The sequence below is a fragment of the Bidens hawaiensis genome, unplaced genomic scaffold (genome assembly GCF_021521415.1).
Source record: "Bidens hawaiensis isolate Kalapana, Puna unplaced genomic scaffold, B.hawaiensis_p1.1 tig00053808_1, whole genome shotgun sequence".
NCBI classification, from domain to species: Eukaryota; Viridiplantae; Streptophyta; class Magnoliopsida; order Asterales; family Asteraceae; genus Bidens; species Bidens hawaiensis.
In genome coordinates this window covers 23,890-48,470 of record NW_027506269.1, presented here as the reverse complement: position 1 = coordinate 48,470, position 24,581 = coordinate 23,890, and the positions used below count along the sequence as shown (strand labels likewise).

Sequence of the window (24,581 nt, the reverse complement as noted above, 5' to 3'; positions counted from 1 at the left end):
GCGGCTAGTAACAAGTTGTGTATCATCAAATACTCATTGATGAGATAAACACAACCTACGTCTTAACATGACGTATGCTTTAGACAATCAAAAGCAAAGGAAAATTCCAAACCACTATCCCAACATCTCACTTATAATTATTATTCACTTCATAGTTAAGTATTAAACTCTTTCACACCAACTTGTTCATCTCAATAGACAATATTCAACTTATTATTGTTATTTTGAATAAAAAAAGTTATTAATTGATACATCTCTATGGAAGATCATAAAAACATCATCGCGGGTTTGAAACATGACGACGACGACGATGAAAAGAAGATGGGGATATTCTTTTCCTTGATCAAAAGTTACCGAGAAGCACGCGATAGGAGAATACAAGAACTTGCGGAAATGGAGAAAGCAAATAAAAGTAGAAAGTTACAACATTTTCAGTCACCTTCTTTGTCTTTTGAACGCGATGATTTCCACGTCGAAAATGATCATGAATGCAAGCCTTGTGATCAAGAACATGAAGAAGGTGACGAGAGTTTGAACCTCAAACTATCGTTGTAGATTTTGCTTGTTGCAATAATAAAGTATCTTTTAACCAACGAGCATTTTGCTCAATGGTATCTGAGTGCGTAACACGTGCTCTCTTCTTAGAGGTCGAGGGTTCTAATTATGCATATGCTATGTGGATTATGTGTCATTATTTGTTATAGTATTTAGTAATCAAATGAGTTATGAGATTTTATTATGCTATTTGAGCTCGGGCACAAAAGGATAAAATGATGTACGTAACGAGCCGAGTTTATATGGTTCAAGAACACCCAAACACACTCTTCATTTGAAAGATTCAGATGCAGTCTCTTAATGAAATATAAAAAGGCTATCACACGGTCCTTTACCGAATAAGATTTTAGTAGAGATAGTTCAAATATAAAGTAACAATTCTAAAAGAAGCATACAAAGTGATATGTGTCACTGGTCTTATTAATTCAATGGTTAAAGTTAACACGATGATAAATGATAAATGATAGAAGTGTAAGTAACAAGAAGGTAAAATTAATTGAAAGAGGAAAAAAAATCAAATTTTACTTAAATCTATTTCATCAAATTATTAGAGCTTAAATAGCCTTTAACATGTACATATTAATTTTTTTTTTAATAAAATAGATTATGCCATAAAACAATAATTTATTCATTTATTCATATTTAACCTAAATATAGAATTCATTTTAAAAAATGTTTTTTTTTAAATAGGCCTGTTTGTGAACATAGATACGTCTAACATGTATTTGCGTGTCTAAGTTGTCCAAGTTGTCAAGATCTAACGGATGAACAAACCATGCATAACATAATTGTGCATATCAATTACTATAACGTCACGCCTAAAATTACTTATAATTAACGGATATATACCCTAGTCATAAAATACACGTGTCGTATTACGAGTCATTTATATGTTTCACAAGCAAAATTCACTATGCATAAGCCCTAGGTCCCCAACTTTATCTTCATGGTTATCTACTCATTACAAAGTGGGTAGATGTCATTCAAGAAAAAGAAAGTGGTGAGATTCTATTAATATGATTGTAGTCTAGTCTAAAGGACAAATGGTATCTAAGTATTCATCGTTAAATAATTAACGGAGTATAATTGATTTGAATTAAGGTATTTAGAAAAATGGTGCCATACAAAAAGCAGGATTAGTTGAATTATTGAAAAGTAGAAAGGAATATAATTGATTTTAGGGAAAATATCATAAGGTCAATTTTAAATTTCAGTTTTTAAATAAACAAAATATTCATTTAACTAGCTTTTCTTCTTACAATATTCAGTTGTTCACCCTGAATCTTGGTGAGAGATGACCCGCAAGGGCGAAGGATAGTTGCCCCCTTCGTTTTTTTTGCGTAGTGGTGTGAATTTTTCCGTTTTCGCCCGACATTTTTTATACATAGTGTGAATTTACCCGTTTTCAACCGAAAATTTGATCCCGGCCCCCTCCGTTTACGGTTTTTTTAATGCGTATTTTCGTCCGGCCCCCTCGACATCTTCATTCAAGCTTCGCCCCTGATGACCCGTACATTTTTTAATCATTAATCGACAAGATTTTCAAACAACAAGATTTTATCACACGTCAACAATATCTCGTTGGAAGCAAAGAAACAATCTCCTCGAGAAACAAAAAAATTTCATCGGAAGCTAAAAAATAAGCGTCGGACACCTAAAAAATCCCATTGCTCCGATGTTATGAAAAAAAACTATGGGCTCGACAGTTTATGACACGTGACAGAATCTTATTGGTTGAGAATCTCGTCGTCTTATGATTAAATAGTGTATGAGTCGACAAGATTAATAATAGACATTATAGGAAAAAGCTGGGTATATTGTAATTTATTTACTTTTATGGGTCAAATGAATATTTTGGTAATTTCACTTGATCTTATTTAACAGAAGGTATAGTTCATAGTTGAAATTGTGTTTTGTTTTCCAAATGGGTTGAGCTACAAAGTGAACCTTAAATGGGCCATGGCAGTGGTCACTGGCCCCTTTAGTTTTGTTTTCTCAATAGTTGGGCTTTTTTACTTCACAGTAATGGTCCACAACTCTGTAACAATAAGGTATCATCGGCCCAAGAAATAATCTTAAAACTTTGGGCTAAATTTTTATAAAACTAGTGTCACTGAATAAAACTATATCTAAAAGGATTTGGACCGGACCGGACCGAACTGAACCAAATCACTATTCTGGTATCATACAAAACTTTTAACGTATGTGTTCCCAACGGTTCGCGACTGATAGAATTCTAACGTCGTTAGTTGCAGGTCGCCGGAAAAACGTTTTTGGCCGAAAAATTCACATTTTTTTTGAAAAACTCAACATTTTCATCCAAAACATCTTTGTAACTTTGTATCGGACATTTAGGAATATTTGTGTAGTTAAAGGCCCAATTATTGAGGTCGTCGGAACTTTAAATCCATCGTCGGAATCGGTTGGTGGTGCTCAAGTGGTGGCGGTGGCGATGTTCTGGTGGTGCTTCCGGAAAAAACTGACATTTCCGGCAAAAAACGTTTTTCCGGTGACTTGAAACTAACGGCGTTAGGATTATGTTATTCGCGGACCGTTGAGAACAAATACGTTAAAAGTTGGGACCGTCAGCAGCCAATTCGTTAATTGGGGCCAGCAGCGACCAAAAGACGATAGTTGAGATTAATAAAAACCAATAAACCTTCATTTTTTTATATGCTTGTCAACTGTCAACGACACAACGCACCAAAGCTCGTGTCTTTGACACGTTTCGGGTTCCAGATGAGTTTGACCCTCGAACATAGCCTATTTAACACACATTAATACAGATACTGATTCAATACTTTCACACCAAGATTAAGTTTTACATTTTTTTACTTAACTTTAGCACACTATTACTACCACACACTTATCTTGCAAATCACTCAAAGGATGATGAGAGAAACAACAAAAGAGATTTGGTAGTCAACTAAAGTGTCACATCATGAATAATTCCATTGGGTCATGAAACATGTTTTCACATGTAAAAGTTACATGAAAATAACAAAAGTGTGTGTTATTATTTGATGAAAGAAAGACAAAGATACTTGTTGACATGAATGAATATGTTTGCCACTAATATCATCCCAACAAAGTCAAAGGCTACTATGGCTTCTCCTTCATTCTCCATTCCAACCTTTGCTTTTGTTTGATATCATTTCAACTTCCACTGATTCCTCTAGACCTCACATTTTCACTTGATTATACACCTTTTACTTTAACTTTATGTGTCACACATTCATGTCTATTTATTCATGTTTACATCATACGTTACGGTCTATGATTGTAGGAGGCGTTTTGTGAGCCACGTGTTTTACTTTATACACTGTTGTATTAGTGATTGTTTTGTCGTTGTCGATTTTGCATTTTGTTATTATTCGTTATAAAATTGATGAGAGTTAAATGGTTGTATAAATAGTGCTTTGTGAGTTATAATGTATATGGTACGATGCATGAATCTTTTCCTATATATAATATATGGTCCATGTGGATAGACACATACATGTAATATATATCTATACATGTATACTTGTGTGGTCACAAAAACATGAATACTCACTACTCACAACACTAATAAGATTGGAAAAACGGATATTTGATTTTAATAATCCCAAGTTTGACAATTGGTTGGCGTTAAGCCCCACTTAAGAAATATTTTATGGCAGTCACAATTTTAAACCTATTTTTTTCAAGCAATTTGGAGTACCGTTTCGAGATAAGTTTTAAATCATTCGAATCGTGTCCTCATTATGATCAAAAGCCTTAAAACATCAGTTTGAAATTCGGAAAAAAAATTAACGGAGTTAAATTTTTTTACCATGGGTCATATGAAAACAAATAGTGTGAAAGGTGGGACCTGTAACAGGAATTTTCATAAGTGGGATTATTGTCGAAAAACCTCAAAAGGGTGGAAATTAATAAAATCTAATTTTCCAAATAAAATTCATAAAATAGTATGTTATTTACTCAAGCACAATAAACAAGCTTATTTTTATACTCGAGCCCGACTTTGCTCAACCTCAGCTCAATTCAAGCTTTTTGATCTTGATAGCTCACGAGCGGCAAGTCGTTAAATAGCTGGAACATATTGAAGATATTTATACCATAATTTCAATATATATGTATATACATACACATGTTATTTTTATATGTTCTTTTATAGATTATTTTCATACTATATTTTGTTTATTCAATTCTTCATATGTTATCAACATTGTAAAATCACTATAAAAGATAGGAAGTTTTGTAATTTGTTTTAAATTATTTATAACGTTATCCGGTTTTTAAAACTGCTAAAATCAGTGACCCGACTCGATAAAATGACCGATTTAATAATAAGATTTGTAGAACTTGAGACTGATTAGAGTTTATAATTTAATTAACCAAAGGTAATAAGTTTGGTTTACTTGAAAGTAATATTTTGATTTATTCTAAACAGTCTGCAAACGTTAAATATACATTACTAATTACAAGAAACTCAACAACACAGGTTATCCTGCTACAACAACAAAACACAAATAATAAGTTGCAGGCTTAATGTCACACAACACACGTAAACTCTCGGGTTTCATTTGCGGGGACTTTTTCCCAACGAAGATGGTGCGACTGGGCTAAACGATTCTCGTGCAGCCGATCGAGGACTATGTAATGCACGCAGCTCATTAACCCGAGGACTGTATGCGGTCATTGATATCCGTGGACTTTTGCCATCTCTTGACGGTGTCACGGTGGTGCTCGTCATTTTTGAGCTGCATGTTCGTCGGATTTCGCCTCGGCTTCTTGTGATCACTTCGTCCAGCACTTCTCCCACGTCGACGGTTGAAGTTCGAGCACCGAATTCTCCCTCCTAATAAAACAATCAAATGTTATTTTTTTTATTTTTCCGAGCTTTCACATATCAAGCTTGAGCTGACCCGCGAGCCTAAACGAGCTTTTTATTTTTATAAATATATATTTAAAATATTTATATAATAACTATACCATGCGTAAAACTATAAAAAATAATTAAGTAATATATATATATATATATATATTATATAATATATAAGAAAATTGAAATTTTAATATATATGTAAATAATTAATAAATAACAAACGAGAGCTGACTCGCGAGCCTAAACGAGCTTTTTATTTTTATAAATATATATTTAAAATTTAAATATTTATATAATAACTATATTATGCGTAAAACTTTAAAAAATAATTAAGTAATATATATATATATATTATATAAGAAAATTGAATTTTTAATATATATGTAAATAATTAATAAATAACAAACGAGCCGGGCTTGAACTAGAGATAGAGCTTTAAACGACCCGAGCTCGAGCTTTACAGACAGAGCTCTAAACAAGCCGAGCTCGAGCCTTAACAAGCTCGGGCTCGGCTCGTTTACACCCCTAAGGCGCAGTTTATGGTTTACCTGAGGATAATTGAAAGGTATCGCCGGTGCCTCTTCATACTCAGCTGCATCCAGATCCTGAAGATGCACACCTTTGAAAAACTTAGGCAAAATATATTGTCGAACCGGAACTAGCAGCATGATCATTAAAGGGAACAAAAGTCCAGCGATCGGAATCCACGTAATTCCAAAGCAGATTAACAAATACGTAGTTTGGAATAACGTAAACGTCGCAATAGTCTTGAACGGTACGGTTTCAACGAATGTTGCATGGTAATCCTCAAGAACTCTGCAACATGCAACGTTTAAGTGTTTAGGGACATGTATGTGATATATATGAATATATGATATAATCATCAATAATGAACAAGTAATAATATTATAAGTCATTTTAATCTAGATTATTACTTGAACCGTCGGCTTGGTGCAGTGAACAAAAGTAATATCCTTTCCCAAAACTGGTTTCCGGGTAAGCTTTCAATCGCCATGAACGCAAAGTAACCCCAAAGAACCGAAGTTGGGATCAGTTTTAAAGCCGGCATTGCTGCAACACAGCCTCTGACCATACACGACTGAAGCAGGTTACTGACGCGTTGTTCTTTGACTTCAACGGGTAACAAATCATCGATTTCTTTCTCGACGTCAAACACAGTCTCGTCCACTGGTGCATCGATGTTCCCCATGCTTGAAGCTAGCTGAACCGTTGATTCTTTTAGCTCTTTTAATCCACGGTCTGACGGTCCTTGGTGCACTAATGGAGTTTGCATCTGATGATATGCTTCTTGCATGTTTCCGTATAGTTGACCTAAACTCAAGTTCATTTTCATACTTTCGCGTGCATTCACCACGAGCCGGTTCCTTAGCAACTGCATTATTCTCATCAATTAATATAACTCAAATTTTAAATAAAAAACTAAAATGTTTCCGCCGTTATCCTCGTAAAAAAAACGGAAACTTGTTCCGACCCAAACCAAAACAACCCTTTTTTCAACTGACCCATGACCCGTTCGAGCCAACCCATTTGCCACCTCTAAATATAAGATTTCTGCATACTTTTGAAATTAGAAAAGGGGGGGGGGGGGGTAACAGTTTTAACCGTTTCAACGGTTTTTACCTGGTGTTTGAGAGTAGCAAGACTCTTGGTATGCATAGGAGATTGTGGAATGACACCGTTGGACGGTGGGATACCAAGTAGACCGCACAGTAGTGTCTGCACACATTAGATAAGTGAGTGTTAGGTAATAGGTAAAATGCATAATATATGTATATTTAAGAAGTTAAAAAGTACCAGGAATCCTAAAAGAAGTAAGTCATAATGGAAAGATGGCGGCTTTAGCAAATTAAACTCTTTCTGTTGAGCGAGCTGAGACGCGACACTATGGTCGAAGTATTACAAAACCGCGATCATCGTTGCGGGAACGAAAGCTCCAAATATGAAGAGAATTGGTACATTTAGCATATCCTGTCATTTATTATTTCAAATAATGAGTATACTTTTGATCAATCGAAAACAGTCGAAACCATCAGTTCAAACACTCCCCATACCTTGATAACGGTCCAGTTGTCATATGCACCGGGAGACCAAGGGTTCGGGCTAAAAAGACGCCGTGGGATTCCTTTTGGAACACTTGAAGCCGGTGCGTATGAGACGGCTGTCCAGACGAGGACCATTAGGGGCACTCCGTAATCTGCAACAAGGCTTCTAATCCAACCTGCAAACACACAAAAAAATTTAATAATAATAATAATAATATTAATTTGATTACACTCAAAACAACTGATTATATATTACCACTACTTTAAATAGCAGAAAAAAAAAACTAAAAATATTGAAATTAAATAATAATATTTGCATACATACCAGAACCATATCTCCATGATCTAGCTTTCCGGCTTTTCAATCCAGTCAACAAAAGTCCAAACGACAAAACGAGGGCAAACATTCCATTGGCGAATCTCCAAGAAGGAATAAACTCGATTAGTCTTGCATCAGATCGTTCTGGTATGCGAAATTCATCGACCAGTCCCTGAATAACATTAACTCAGTATCAGAATCTATATATAACTTATGATATAAATATGTGTACACCACATATAAGTATGCTTACTCTGATGGCTTGTTGCATAAAGAGCATGGCAATGAGCAGACCGAAGAGTTCACCAGCCACACGGGTGAATCGGTTAATGATAGAACATGCTCCTAGTATTGCTAGCAAGAACAACAAGGCTGCAGTCCACACACATACCCTGAAATTTGAAAAAAAAAATAAATAAATAACATACAATGAATTCTAAACCATCAAGAATGCATTACACAATAAACCAAGTGTTAATACCATTAAAAAAATCATTTTTGAAAAAAAAATAGAATAAAATAAAAACTTTCAATCATGTTTTGATGTATTAAAGTCTCAAAACTAGTTTCAAATACACGTATATATCAAATCAACGATAAATGTCGGTTATAACTTATATGACTTTTATGTCAGCATTTGTAAAAAAACTATCCATGTTATGATTTTTGCATACTTGTATATATACACATATATCTATATATGTGTGTGTAATCACCAATAGTAATATTTAAGAAAAGACGCTTACCATCCAGTCCAAGCAAGAAACAGATTATGACCCAACTCGGGTCTTTGTTTCGCAAAGTTATACATGAATGTATACATAAGAACAGTAGGCTCAGCAACGCCTAAAATCAACAACGGTTGACCTCCGATAATGGAATGAATGATTCCACATAATGCAGTAGAAGCTAATGTTTGAACCGCAGTCAATGCTCCTTCTGCAAGTACCATATTAACCACACAAACAAAGTTAACAAACAACTTAATTTATATAAACATTAATAACATGATTAACAAATATATTTTGTATACCAGTATTTCGTTCCAGATGTTCTCCAAATGATATAACTGGAATCGCAGAAGCGAAGAATATGTATGTTGTTGGAGCCAAAATTCTGCAATGTTAAGATCAAATTAGATATTAGTATAACCAAACCATTATTTGAAATCGTTTTATGGTAAATTATATATAAAAAAAAGTTTAACCAAACCATTATTTGAAACCGAACAAAAAAATCTACGAAACTGAACTGAAATTAACGGATGACCGAATTAACTGAAAATAGGTTATTGGTTTTTTTTTGTACCCTCGGGTTGACCGAAATTAACCGAACCGAACCATTTAGTTCATACTTTTATATATTTCTAGCTTTTATATATCCATTTCATGTATTTCTATAAAATAAATTTTAGCCCAAGTTTGGTTTTGGTTATTTACTGAACCAAACCGAAAAACGACAAACTAACCGAATAAACCGAACCGGTTAACCAAAAACCGATTAGTTAATGAACTAGATTAACCAATGACTTTGGTTTCGGTTTAGGCTAATAACCGAACTGAAAACCGACAAATTAACCAAATACACCGAACCGGTTAACTGAAAACCGATTGTTTAATTAAATACATTAACCAATGACTTTGGTTTCGGTTTATGCTAATAACCGAATCAAAAACCGACAAACTAACCAAATAAACCAAACCGGTTAACCGAAAACTAACTAGTTAATAAAAAAGATTAATCGATGACTTCGGTTTCGGTTTCCATTTCGGTCAATAACCGAACCGAAACCCAACAAACTAACCAAATTAACCAAACCAGTTAACTGAAAACCGATTGGTTAATAAAATAGTTTAACTGATGACTTCGGTGTCGGTTTATGTTAATAACCGAACTGAAAACCGACAAACTAACCGAATGAACCGAACTGAAAATCGACAAACTACCTGGTTAATAAAATAGATTATGATAAATGTAGAATAAATAATAATAATAATAATAATAATAATAATAATAATAATAATTAATAAATAAATAACCATAAACAAACTCATTTATACCGGAAACCTGCACGGAAGCCGCCAGTCCAATCCTGCTTGTAACATCTGAGGCGTCCATCTAAGTCATTCTTAATCCCTTGAAACGGAACGAATGTCTCTTCCATTGCTTATTCAACCACCGGAAACTTACTCCGGCAGGCAGCACCAAGTATGAATAATAATGAATATAATAAATTGATTGTTTGGAATGAGGTTCTAAATAATATTTACGGGGATTTCATTATTCTACATGGTATCAAAGCCTCAGGGTTCTAGCCTATTTATCTTTTTTTTTATGTTCTTGTTCTCGTCCTGCCCCGGGAACGTCTTTAACACACAAATATAGTTTACTAGCATTACCAAACCGTCACCGCTTTCGGATTATCCACAGTAGATTGTGGCATGTCTCTTTCACGTGGATTACGATCTATCGTTGCGATTTTTACAACTATCTATTTCTTTTTCTTTTATCTCTTTGTTTTGGTCCAGGTTTAACTACAGTTGTCTTTTAGTGCTCTTTTTTTGAATTTTTATAATATTCTTTTATTTTCTCTCTATTTTTTTTGTTTTGGTCGTGAAAGTTCTTACCCACGGGGAAAGCTTTTATATATTTTGTTTATTTTCCTTTTACGAAAGGTTTTCCCTTCATAATTTCTGTAGCTTTTGTTTTTTTTCCTCCATCATTAGTTTCGATAAGAGGAAATTTTGTAGTTTCTATTTATTTATTTAGTTTTATTCTTCGGAAGAAATAAATGGCCGTCATGGGTTGCCAAGTCGTTGTTTTGACCGACTCAATCATAGCTCCTGCTGCCGCAGTGGAAGCTCTTGTCATCAAAGTTTACCGTCCTCTCTGGCCACGGTCAAGACGCCGCTGATCTTCTTAGGTCTTAAAACCGATCGAGTTCTTGCTCTACGTGACATCCGATCGTGTATCTTCACAAGCTTTACGCTCCAGTCTGAGCGTCCAATTTCCTACCGTTCTGACTGCGGGGAATATTGGAGAATATCGTAAAAGAAATATTATAGAGTTCTAGTATTGTAGTGTTACCATAATTACGTAAGGTGTGTATTATTGATCAACTATATATATGGTTACAATGAGATAAATACAAGGAAACATAATCAAATACAATCTCTTAATTATGATAACACTACAATACTAAAACTCTATAATATTTCTTTTACGATATTCTCCAATATTCCCCGCAGTCAGAACGGTAGGAAATTGGACGCTCAAATCGAATAATATTATTAATATTAATAGATGTGAAAATGGTGATGGTCAAAAGAACATCCACTGTAATGGATCAGAGATAGATGCAGTAGTAGTAGTAGCAAGACAAGATGAAAGATATAAAGAAAGATATATAGTATATTTAAGTATTTATTATTTTACTACTACTGGTTGTGAACATAGCAGCTTCAAGAAGACCGACTGCCAGGCTATACTACAATTTAACAAACCTTACCTAGCTGGCTTCACAATTATTATTATTATATACTAGGGTATATACCCGCGTAACACGCGGGTGGAATAACATGTCACTAAACATAATAAATTTATATAACAAATTCAAGCACACAAAACTTCTTCAGCTTTCGGATTAAAACGTTAATTACAATGTTTATATATTAAAAATTTAAAGTTACAATAAGTTAGTGTACACCAAACCACAAAAAAACATCAACAAAAAGATTTAAACATGTTATTTCATATTAAATCACCATCAACTTCTTCAAATATTATAACAAAAAAAGCTCATTTTGTTTCACCATCTGAAAATTTAAAAAAACAATATTATCCAAATTAAATATATCATTAAAATAATAACATGTTTAATAATGAAAGCCCGTGTTACACACGGATGGAAGTTATAATAAAAGTAAAAAAAATATATCATGTAATAAGTAAATTGAGCTATATTATATAATGATTTTTATTTATGACTTTTATAATAAGATTTTGATATATTTATACACTACTGATTATAAACTATAATTTGCAAACCAAACATTGGTGTTTGATTTATTTTAAAACAAAACATTCATACCGATATCATATATATTTTATGTTTATAAAAATAACTTTTAGAACAAAATATTGTCACATATTAAAAAATATATTTTTATAACGTTGGAAGAAATGGAGACGAAGACTCAAACAATGATGTAAAATTTCAATATCTTTCAATGGTTAGTAACCTGTATCATACGCGTGAAAATTATATATAAAATATATATATATATATATATATAGCGACAATGATAATAATAATAATAATAATGAATTGATAGTGTAATATTTATAAGAACAAATAATTTTACATTCATTACAAGGTATTACATTGTTGTTTTTATTAAAATAAATTAACATACAAGAACAAATAACGTAAAAGGCCAACTTAAAACATTTTTCTAACTTAATCCATGAAGCCAAAAAGATATATCAATAAAAACTACATCATGATATATGAAGTCATAAAGTCTTGTTTATTAAACAAACATCGAAATAGAAAGAAATGTGTTGTAATTTTTTATGCTTACAAAGAAGAAAACTTAGATCACTACAAAATCAATTCAACGCATTATTAATAAGAGAAATAAAGGTACAAATACAATTCACAAACTTATAAACAAATCATAAATCTCTAAGTATATCCTTGGAATGAAAGAATGAATTTTATGATAAGAATTATATAAAGATAGTCATCATATTATCATTTTACTACTATTATGTTCATAACTATGCATAAATTAAGGATCCGAGAGTTTTATTTTAAGCAACATTTTTAACATAATTAAGATATTCTAATATAATATTGAATTATTCAAAAAACATTGACCTAAAAAGTATTTTAAGATTTAAAAACTTTTAATGCGAGTTTTATTTTAAGCATCCATTTTGACATAATTAACATATTATTATAATATAATATTGAATTCAAATTCAATTAGAATCGTGTAACCATTAATTGGTATTTTAATGAAATTTTTAAAAAAAATTCACTATTAGAAAAAAGACCCTTAATGACTTGCGCACCATGACACGTGATGATTAATGACACGCAAATGTGTGTCATTGAAAAATTGTCATGTTTTTCAAAATTTAAAAGATTTATGACACTTATTTTTGTATGTCATTGTTAAGTGTCGTAAAAAATTAAAAAAAGCAACTTAAAATAAATGCGCGTCATCTTCAAAATAAAATTTTATAAACTCCCACTATTACTTAGAAAAATGGCGCCCCATTCTTCTAAATTTCAAACCCTAATCACAACCACTTTACCATCTCTCTATCAATCTCTTCACATACTCTCAATCTCCACCTCGTCCGCCTATTAACCAATTTGCAGCATTCATGGCGGATAACTCTCAATTGGAAACCCTAACGATGAATATGAAGCTTTTGAAACTAGATCCGGATCAAACCACACCTTTATGGGATGCTTAGGTATCGGTTACTGAGCGCCAGTTATTTTGTGCTTTGCATTAGATTGAAGCCGAGTATTCAGAACTTCAATCTTTAAACGACTATGGTTTGAATCAAGGCAAACAATTCAGTTGCATATTATAATGGATTATCATATGAGTCCACAAATATCTCGTTCTCCATGAGGTAAAACTTTGTTTAGAATTTGAATTATATGTTCAAATTGGTCCACAACTCTTCATATTTAATTGATTGATATTTCAGTTTTGGTACTTAAATGATCTTTGTAGGCTTAATTTATAGTTAGAAGCATTATGCCCTCCATATGTTTGACGAAATGTGTAAATGAATATTTGCTTGTAGTGACTCTTAATTATTGTTGTTCTCTTATGATTTGGTTAACAATTTCTGCTAATTCACTAATGAAACTAATAAATAATGAAAATTGAAATTCTTTTAAGATGTAAGGAACATAAATAAACAAGAAAACAATTCAACTTCATCTAACAACTAATTCAATAAAAGGTAACTGGATTTTTTTTACCAAATTATTATAATTTTTTTAAAAATTGATCTTGTAGATACGATAATATCCACCCAAAAAAATTAAAAAAATAGAAGTCCTTTCTTGATGGATAAGATCCACTGAACAATCATATTATGCTATTTAGCATATTATGTATTTGTGAATATTATTATTTCTGGGATTGAATTTAATAGATAAATAATTTTTTGTACAATATAATGGGTTATTGTTACTCGCTCAGATTTAAACATATTGTAATTTATTACAAAATGTTAGTTAAGGTTCAATAGTAACATGTTGTTACTAACAGTTACTAACCGAAACAAAAACGAGAAGGGCAGGGTCGGTTTTCTTGGGTTTTTCAGCCCGGACCTAAATATGCTTTCTGTATTGATTTCAAATGCAGAACACATTGATTACATTGTTGATGAGTGTTAACTGTCAAGTGCAATTAGAGCATGAGCAGCAAACGCTTCCTATATTTGAGAAATTCGAACAGTTGAGCGACAAAGTGACAGTATAGTTTATGAATCCTTTGTTAATTTTGTTATTAAAAATATTATACTTCCTTTTCATCTCCTGTTATGTAAGTTCCATTTTCATCGATCTAAATATCTTCGCTTCTTATAGGGGGAGGATGATAATTTAGGTTTCAATTTAATGTTCGGCTTGATTTCAGACCTCAATTTCAGATGCATCCAGGTAGTGAAATGTCACGCCTCAATGCTAACTGCTTCCGTCAGGTTCATATCTTCTCTTAAGTCTCTTTAATCGATTTACAAATTTGAATGATTATGCAATTTGAATCTGAATGCGGTGGTTTTTGAACGTATTTGTTCGTTTTAGGTCTGTGATTAGTTGATATGTTGATGTGTTCATTATATCTTGAGGTTTAGCTGTGTTTGTTATTTGTGTGTGTGTGTGTGAATTTTTGAATTTTGAATCACTGAATGTTGTGATTTGTGATAGAATTTGTTAGATTTTAGGTCTGAGTTTTGTTTAGAGGATGATGCACTTGATAGATCCAAAATTTTAGAGATTAATTGCTTCTTATATTATAATTTGCCACTTAAACTCGTCCTCATTTTTCCTTTTCCAATGTTTAAAATCTCCAGTTATAACTCCAATCGCGCAGCCTAACAGGTATCGTCTTGAATCGAACTCGACTGATTACTTGACAATTGTTAATACTTGATACTTAATAGTTATGTATTACTGCAAATGCGTGATACAAGTATACAACATAACCTCCGTGAAGTAGTGATTGTTAATGCTTAAATATTACCAGATTATACATGAAGTATTGGAAAAATTAATTTGAATTATATTTAGAAAATTTGTAATCCTCTATTGGTGTTTGAAGTTGTGAACTGGGTGTGTTTTGAAAATAAAAATTTTAATTACATTAGCTTATCTACATGTAATGACATAAGAAAACTCTTGAACCTCTATTTTTTTTGTACAAAGTGATCCGTATAATTTTGTAGTGTCCGACTCAACCGGGAAGTACCGAGTATGGTTATTATGTCTTATACTCCATGAAGTAGATCGTTCGTGAAGGATTTCAAATACTCGTCAATAATAATGTAAGTGTAATTTATTTGTTTGATTGTGTATATATTGGCTTGTTTTGACACAATTCGTGTTTACGTTGACCCCGTCAATATTGTAACATTTTCGTTGTTTAATTTTCATTTTAGGTTTGGGGAGGCAAAGACGAATACATGGAAGCGGATTTTGATGCAGTTCGAGAAGAATGATCAACTTATGCGACACAATTTATTATTTGGTAGTGATATGTATGGTATTGAATAGTAACCAATATTTTTATTAACATGGAAATTTTTGTAATATTTTGACTTAAGATGCCAAATGAAATGGATAGTTTTGCTTCTATATTTTGCCATTAATGTAAATGTTCATAATTATGCAAATAAAATAAAATAATAATAAAAATAACTATATGATGACACGCATAAATTCTTGTCATATATTGGTGTCGTAAATGCGAGTAACTAAAGTGTGTCATATATGCATGTCATAAGCGTGTGTCACAAAGTGTCATTAATGCGTGTCATAAAGCATGACACCGCAGATGCGTGTCATATTCAATTTATGACAGGTGCTTCAATGACACACATTTGCGTGTCATATGTACCCTTTAATGACATGCAATGCTTGTTAAAAACCTTTTTTCTGGTATTTTGATATTGGAATATTTTTAATGACGGATTATTAACTTCAAATAACATTATGTAACCATTAATTTGTATTATAATGGATGTTTAACCTTAAACTGGAAAATATTTTAGGTTAATGTATATATTATAAATTTAGTAAAATGCAAATGTCATATTTATATACAAAAGAATAATTTAACATAAATTATGAGACATTAAATTGTTATGTAAATTCAAATACAAAAACACACAAACACTAACAAAGATAAATAAAAAGTTAAAACATTTTTATAACTTATAACATGAGAAAAAAACACATATTAATTAAAAATTAAGCATCTAATTAAATCAACATCCAACAATTGCAATCTATAAGGAATACTTCAACATACAAGAAGTCCGAGACCTGAAAAATTACAAAACATATTAGTAAATATAGGGGTAATAATAGTGTTTCCGTGTTTTTAACATAAAATCGATTGCTAAATAAGTGTATATGTATATATGTGTGTGTGTGTGTGTGTGTGCGCGCACGCGCGTGTGTGTGTTAAAAGGAAAATGAAACCCGAGCTGACCCATTAAAAAATATGTATTTAACTCTAAAAAGTTTTGAAATATAATTTGTTATTATGGAAATGTCAAATCCGTTTTAAACTAATTTATTGACTGTTTAACAAAAATAGTTTGTAAAAACAATCAAGAATTTAATTTGTTCTTATTTGAATTTCAAAATTTTGACCACAAATTAAAACATAGTAAAATTGCTTAAACAAAATACAACAAAATAATATATACACAATTTAAATATAAACGTGAATGAATAACTTAAATGTGGACATTTTGGAAACAAATTATTGTAATTATAAATGATTCAAACATTTAACAAAAATAAGTTTATAAACACTATCAAGACTTTAATTTGATCTAACTTGAAATTCCAAAGTTTGACCACAGTTATATATTTAATATTTAGGTAATAAAAGTAATATTAACATTCAGTAATATAATAGCCATAACAATTTGCAACAGAACCTTCATCACAATGTCTTGTGAAAAATAATTTTATGCACATGTATCACCATCAAATATTGTTTTCTTTAAATTATCATAAGTTGGAACATTTAGAATTCATGGTTTTAATATTATTATTACTACTTAAATATTAATATATAAGAATGGTCAAACTTTCGAATTTCATCGTTGATAAGTTGTAAATAAATTAATAAGTTGGGAAACAAAAAAAATATATCATACAAACGTTAAATTAGTTGTAGAGAAATTGTGAAGATATAGATTATTTGAACAATTCGAAGAATGCATTGCTGATATGTTGCTTATATAGTCATTAAATATAATAAGGTTATTTTCGTTAACTTTCGTTTAAATAAAAATGGGTATAAATGCTAATTAATTTTAAGATCAATGTTATTTTATTTTGAGCTTAAATTAAGGAAGAGTTAACATCATTGTTTTATTTAAAATCAATTTCATTATATAATTTTTTTTTAATTGTATACATTAATCTTGATATTTATGCGTAATTAAAAATTATTTAAATATTAATTAAATGATAACTGCATCATTTGGAATTAAAAGTATAACTCTAATACAATTAATATGTTATAAACAAAATAGATTCATATGTTATAAACAATTACAAAAGTTTAAATAAACACACATATCTACCTATATTATGAGTTGGACAACAAAACCTTGTTATTTTTCACAATCCACATATGTAATATGCAAGTAAAACATAAAAGTAACATTTATAATTTATCTAACAGAAAAACGTAATTGGTATTCATTCATTCCTACGTTTATATAAACATTATTGGTTATAAACTTGGTATTAAACTCTTTTCTATTTGATTAATTTTTAGCTATCACATGGAGCTAATGTTCATATATATATTTGTCAAATAATTGTATTTGTAAATCAAAGAAAGTGTTATGGTCAAAGACGTCATAACTAATAAATTAATTAGTGGCCAACATATATTGCAAAAACTTATATTCAAACGATTTACATATATAAAAAGTATAAATTGTTTTGAAGTTGGCAAAATATAATATCATTAATTATAGTTATATCATTTTGGTCAAATGATAGTTAGTTATCACAGTATTTGAAATCATTCTTAAAATACATAAATCTGTGTAACAATATTATTAGTGTAATTAAATAAATTTGAGTTTAAATAGTTTAAATAATTTAATTTAATTTGACTTCCATAAGTGAAAATCATGGGAACTTAATTATTGTATTTATGTAATTAAAATCAGGAAAATACATTGAATATAGAAAATATAATGTAAATGCTTATTTGTAATAAATTATTATATTGCAAATCTTATAATTAAAATCCTGGAAACTTTATAACTTATTTATTGGGTTTTTTCCATATATAACGTAATTGGTTATATATAGAAAATATAATGTATCTTACAATATAATAACATAATAATGTTTAAGTCAAAGATATTGAAATATAAAAATGGTAAGGTGTAAATGTTATTATTTCAGCCAAAATAAGATGTAACAACTAATAGAAAAGGTCATAAATTAATAATAACAAAATTACTAAACTTATAATAATTATTATAAATTATATAGATTATCATTAATAAATAGATAAATATAAGATACAAATAAATTTTTCTTTAAAGCATCGCCATTTGATTAAAATATATTAAATGGACTTTAACCAACAACAATATATGATTGATTATATAAAAATCAAATAAATTACATGAATTACGAAAAATACATGAATAATAACAAAAATATACATCAATATTAAACAAAAAATAAGATATCTTATCAACAAATCTTCAACCCACGAAATTAGCTATATCAAGTTGTGAACAGAACCTGAAATGAGAAAATTAAATATTAATATTAATATCACATAATAAACAAATTACCAATTATGAAAGATTTGAGTTATGTAAACAAATGTAAAATTGATCTTCTAATTGATCACCAGAATATTTGAATCGCGTTACCGAAAAAACGAAATAGGTAAAATCTCCATTGTATCTTCGATTTTGATATAGAACCTAAAGAGATTATAAGAAAATCATATAATAATTAATATAAATACAAACAAAAACGGAAAACAAAAATCTTACCGGAAACTTTACCGGAAAACCGTAATAACTTCAAAATATCAATTCAATCTTGGATTTTGATATACAACTTAAAGAGATTATTACAAAATCATATAACAATTAAAATAAATATAAAACCATATCGGAAAACCTTACCGGAAAAAGATATAACCTTGCCGGAAAATCATATAACATTGTTGGCCATTAGAGTATAATATATAACCTTACCGGAAAACGATTAATCCCGATCTACATTACTGGAATATAAAAGATGGTGGATGGTGGAGTTAGTAAGCAGAGAGAGAGAGAGAGAGAGAGAGGGATTAAAATGATTAGGGTGAAAAATCTTAAGGTTTAAACCAATGTTTTCAGACCCGGACCGAACATCGACCCGGACCCGACCCGAGAGGTTGGACCGGACATTAACCCGGATGACGTCATAATGAATATATATATATATATAAAATAACTAATGTCGATTAACAGTTCAAATTTCAAATGATTATTGATCATGTATTGAGAAATTCAGCCATTGCCATAATTACAAAAACCTTTCATTTACAATGGTTCTTTTAATATATAGGATTTGTATTTCAAATAATTGAACATCAGTAGTCCTTGATTGGTTGACCATTGTTGCATTTGTTAAGTTTCCATCTCGGGATTGTGCCAGGGTTCGATTCTCATCATTAACACCATTTTTGATTTAATAATATACAAGATAAGAAAGGAAATAGATGACTTGGCAATGATGTGGCATTGATGTGGATAGGCTAGTTGAATGACATGTGGACAATTGATGTGGAGAGGCTAGTTGAATGATATGTGGACAATATGTATTGCTTTAATAGTATTGTTAGATTTTGTTTCAAACGAAAATAATCTCACGCGTAAATCTATTATTTAGGGGTTATGTCTAAAGTCGACATCCATGATGCGCGAGAACCTGTTGAAATCCGTAAACCCTCGCCCCCTGTCTGGTTCGAACCCGGGATTAAAGCTTTGATTTGTTATTTGAACCGGCCCAAGTAAGAATCGAACACGCGTCTCCCTTCACCATTATTATTTGTTATTTCTTTATTTGTTATTATTATTATTGTTATTGTTGTTATTATGAAGGGCCAACGAATCATACAAATGGACTACTGACTAAATTCATCACATCGGGATAAACTCGTCTTTCAATCCAGAGAAACGCTCACCTAAGGTCAATGCCCGTGAAAACTTGCCTGAAGACATGACAGTGCGGTAAGATAAAATCCGTCTGCTTCAAAGATTTAACTAGTGAACGTCACTTACTATACTTGCCCAATCTCTCATCGTCACTTAATGCCACCAAAACTAAATAACGAGGGGAGCGGGGGCATGAATCAAATATGAAGCATATGAAACACCAAGTCTCCTTTACCACTCCACCGCCATCTTTATTATTATTATTATTATTATTATTATTATGTTTAGAAAATGTTTTGGTTGCTAACTCAGCGAGTCTCGGTATCTAATGATATTGTAACTAATCTAACCGATATCGATCAAATTATTGTCACGTCCCTTGCAACAATGTGTCGGGTTGAATACAACTTGTCATTGATTTGTACATATAGAGAGGTGTCATTTTTAATATGAAGGTGATTTTTTTTATAAAAGATAGTTTAAACGGTAGTATATGATAGCGAAATCTTATATCAACAATATCAATGTTTGTTTTATTATAGGGACTCTAACACGAGCTCTATGAATAGTCTTAGTGAGAAGATAACCAAGGAGGGTGTATATCGAATACAAATAACTGAAGTAAGAAAGATGAAGTTTCAAAGACTTAAAACTTAAAAGTACATATTGTATGCGAATTTTATATATGTGTGTTGTATCTTGCTTGTTACACGCGTTTTCAATGTCCATTTTTATTTTTCTATTTCTAAAACTTAAGGGTTTGTAAATTAGAGAAGTCTAAATACAAGTTAAAGTAAAAAAGATAATGTGTAAAAACACGGTGTCAAACTAGCAATATTCTTCTAATACATGTATTTTCAAAGCATACGTCATGCATGGAAAAAAATTTTGAGACACAACAAAATTACATTAATCATCCACGAGTAAAAAAAACATGGCTATAGCAGCTGAATTACAATACAATAGCAAAAAGGAATACCACCACTATCTAATAGACTAATACATTGAAAGTACTCCAATTTTCCTATGTAATCAGCTAATCATCTTCGATTTGGATCTGTTTCGCATAACCCAATGCTTTAATGCATCACATCACGCTACGTAGAAAAAAAACTAGTTAAGTGATAACATAACAAATATCAAATCTCTTAGAAAACATAAATAATCAAATATCATATTCTCCTTGTAAACGTAACGATGAATATAAAATAAATAAGAGAATCATGTTTACGAGGTATACTACGTCGTATTTAATATAATACTTCAATCATAATTCATAAATTAAAAAAAAACAAAAATTTTTTGTTTTGGATTTTCAATGACAAGTTGTATCTGATAATGAGTTTTAGCACAACTGATATAAAAGAAAAAAAAATAAGGATTTGAGTTGAAGACAACAAGGTCTCAGGGTTGAATTCGATATCAACCGAATTTTAGTATAGTGGGTCTTCGGCAATGAGTTTTTTTTCCAGAACATGAGATGATGGACCTTGCTATACAACGTTATCTACGATTGTAAGTGTATAAGATCGTCTTTTACCATTAGATTATTCTATAAAGTTGGGCTTTATTAGTTCCTAGACCAATATAAAAAAATGACAAGTTGCATCCGGAATATCCCAATAGTTATATATACAAATTAATCTAAGATACTCCACCACTATTGGCTAATTCAAGTTGGTGATAAAGGTACCAAAATGAAGTTGTATTCATTTGTTTACGTAACAAATACATAAATATATAAATCATAAATAAATATTTAAAATAATTATATCAATCATGATTCTTTATATGCACCCTACTTTTGTTCTCATGTGAAAGACATGATATACTATTGCGTATGGCATTTTGACTTGTCCAAATATATTTAATAATTAATTCAACCATATAGCTTTACATGAGAAACTTCCTAAAAACAAATAATTGATTATTTAATTTTCTTTGATTACTTAGAACAAAAGGTTTCTTCTGGAAAGTGCAAGCTAACAAGTTATTAGGTTAAATACATAACATAAGAAAGTTTATGGCTCACAAGGACATAATTTATTGCATTGTTAAGTTATTGAAGTACATCCACATACTAGAATCTATACGAACATTTACAGGTCTAGAAGAAAAGTTAAAGGAAGCGGGCTAAACCTTTTTTTATTTAGGGATAGCCGATACATAAAACGAAAAACAATAAAATTACACTAAAGATGTAATTCGTCAAGAAAGTTAAGTGGCGGCGAGAGCTGTCCTCAAATACCACGAAACCCTAGCTACATTTTGATAAAGATTTATACAAGAGAATCCCAAATTGTAGCAACTACATACCATCCATGACGGTCCTTGTGACTATTATCCCCACCCAAAGCTGTATATGACAAACGCTTATTGCTTTGATATTAAGTTTTAGATTGCACTCTTAAGTGTTTTGTTTAATCATGAGAACCAACTGTCAGGAAGTCACGGAACCACTCCAGTACTCTGCTAACCAATGTAATCAAGTAAAATGTAGCTTGTGCTAAACACGTTCCATTCAAAGAGATTAAAGACATAAAGCTAGTGGAACTTGGATTCAAATTTATATGTCTAGATAACACTAAACAGTTACAAGCGTTGTAACTTTATTTTGTTTTCTTGCATTTAATAAAATAATTTTGGTATTTGATGTTGGCTAATATTGATTTAATTAAGGACCTAGGGTAACAATTTACATAAGGAGTAATATATGATATATTCATGCATCATCAATTTATATGCATCATGTTTGTATATAATTTATGAAAGTTTGCATGCATGTTTTTTGAGTCCATGATCTAGTTGCTAGTGTGTTTGTGGATGGTTAAATCGTTACTTTATGTATCGAATGTCTCTTATGATTGGGAATAGAGCATGCGGCTATTATAAAAGGATAAGGAGTAACAATTAAAGTAAAAGTAGCTACAATTTATAATTCCATATATATAGTAGGCTAGTAGCTAATCTTAGGATAAGTTGAGGTGATGCAAGCCTAACAAAATTGTTAGAAGATATAAAGGGATCACATTAAAATAACATGTTGTGTTGTCTATTAAAATTTATAAGTGTTTTTTGCATGTAAGAAATTGAAGAAACACTAATCAGACCCCGGACAGATTACGGATAACCTGGGGGTTAGATAGATGTTTCCCACGAGGGGTTAGACCCGGCAAAGATGGTTCTTCTGATAACCTGCAAAACAGACACCGTGAGCTCGTCACTGAGAAGGGGGGGGGGGGGGGGTTCCTCCTTGTGACCACCCTCCGGCTACACCTTCTTGGAAACCTACCTTCGGCTATAAATACCCCTTCTTGGAAACCTACCTTCGGCTATAAATACCCCAAATGGTATGATCATCTTATCATCATATACTATCTCGTATTACATATTATACCTGATATCTGCTCTAGCAATCTCTTAATATACATTTATATTCAAGAACAATCTAGTCTGATTCTCACGCCGGAGGGTGGTCACAAGGAGGAACCCCCCCCTTCTCAGTGACGAGCTCACGGTGTCTGTTTTGCAGGTTATCAGAAGAACCATCTTTGCCGGGTCTAACCCCTCGTGGGAAACATCTATCTAACCCCCAGGTTATCCGTAATCTGTCCGGGGTCTGATTAGTGTTTCTTCAGAAATGAATGTATGGGTTTTGATGTCTTATGTTCTTTTTTATTATCTTAATTGTAACTTCATCCAATTCTAGGTAATGTTGTTAAGCCTCAAACTTGAAGGGCAAGTGACTAATTGATGTGAAATCAACTTTCAGAATATTATGTGAGTATATAACTAATAGGGGTGTGCAAGAAGCGGGTTATTTTGGTTCGGTTTGGGGCCTCAACCAGAAATGTTTGATTATTTGAGCCATTTCACTCGTTGTTTTCCGGTTAATATGTTTTTCTTTTTTTTTCTTGTTTTTCAGTTCGGTTATAGGTTGGTTAACCACTTCATTAATAGTGGATTAAGACTTTAAATTCTAGGCCACATAAAGGGGTGTTTGGGAAACCTTATTTTAGCTCCTTATAACTTTTTTTATAAGTTAATAACATTTGTAGCTTATTAACTTATCTCATCATAATAACACATAATACCAAACACCTTTTATTTTTTTTCAAAAGTTAATAAGTCATAAGCTGCTTAAATCAACATTTCCAAACACCCCCTAAATGATCCATAATTAAATAACCAAAACCAACTTGGGTTGTTTACAAAGTTTACACAGAAATAGTTTTTTTTTGAAAAGGCGGTATTTTATAAAAATAAATAAAAACAGTCCTAGCAAGTAGCTAGAACAAAAAAACATAAAACA

General features: G+C 31.2%; 1 pseudogene across 1 annotated transcript; it reads right to left on the bottom strand.

Annotated features, from left to right (window-relative positions):
• Positions 1-4,799: 4,799 nt before the first annotated feature.
• Positions 4,800-10,017, bottom strand: LOC143617304 (boron transporter 1-like; annotated as a pseudogene). Its single transcript, XR_013150805.1, has 11 exons — positions 9,868-10,017; positions 8,841-8,923; positions 8,554-8,746; positions 8,061-8,199; positions 7,814-7,979; positions 7,498-7,664; positions 7,241-7,414; positions 7,067-7,162; positions 6,361-6,818; positions 5,974-6,241; positions 4,800-5,398 (listed from the first exon to the last, which is right to left on the bottom strand). The product of XR_013150805.1 is annotated as a boron transporter 1-like (transcript).
• Positions 10,018-24,581: the final 14,564 nt, after the last annotated feature.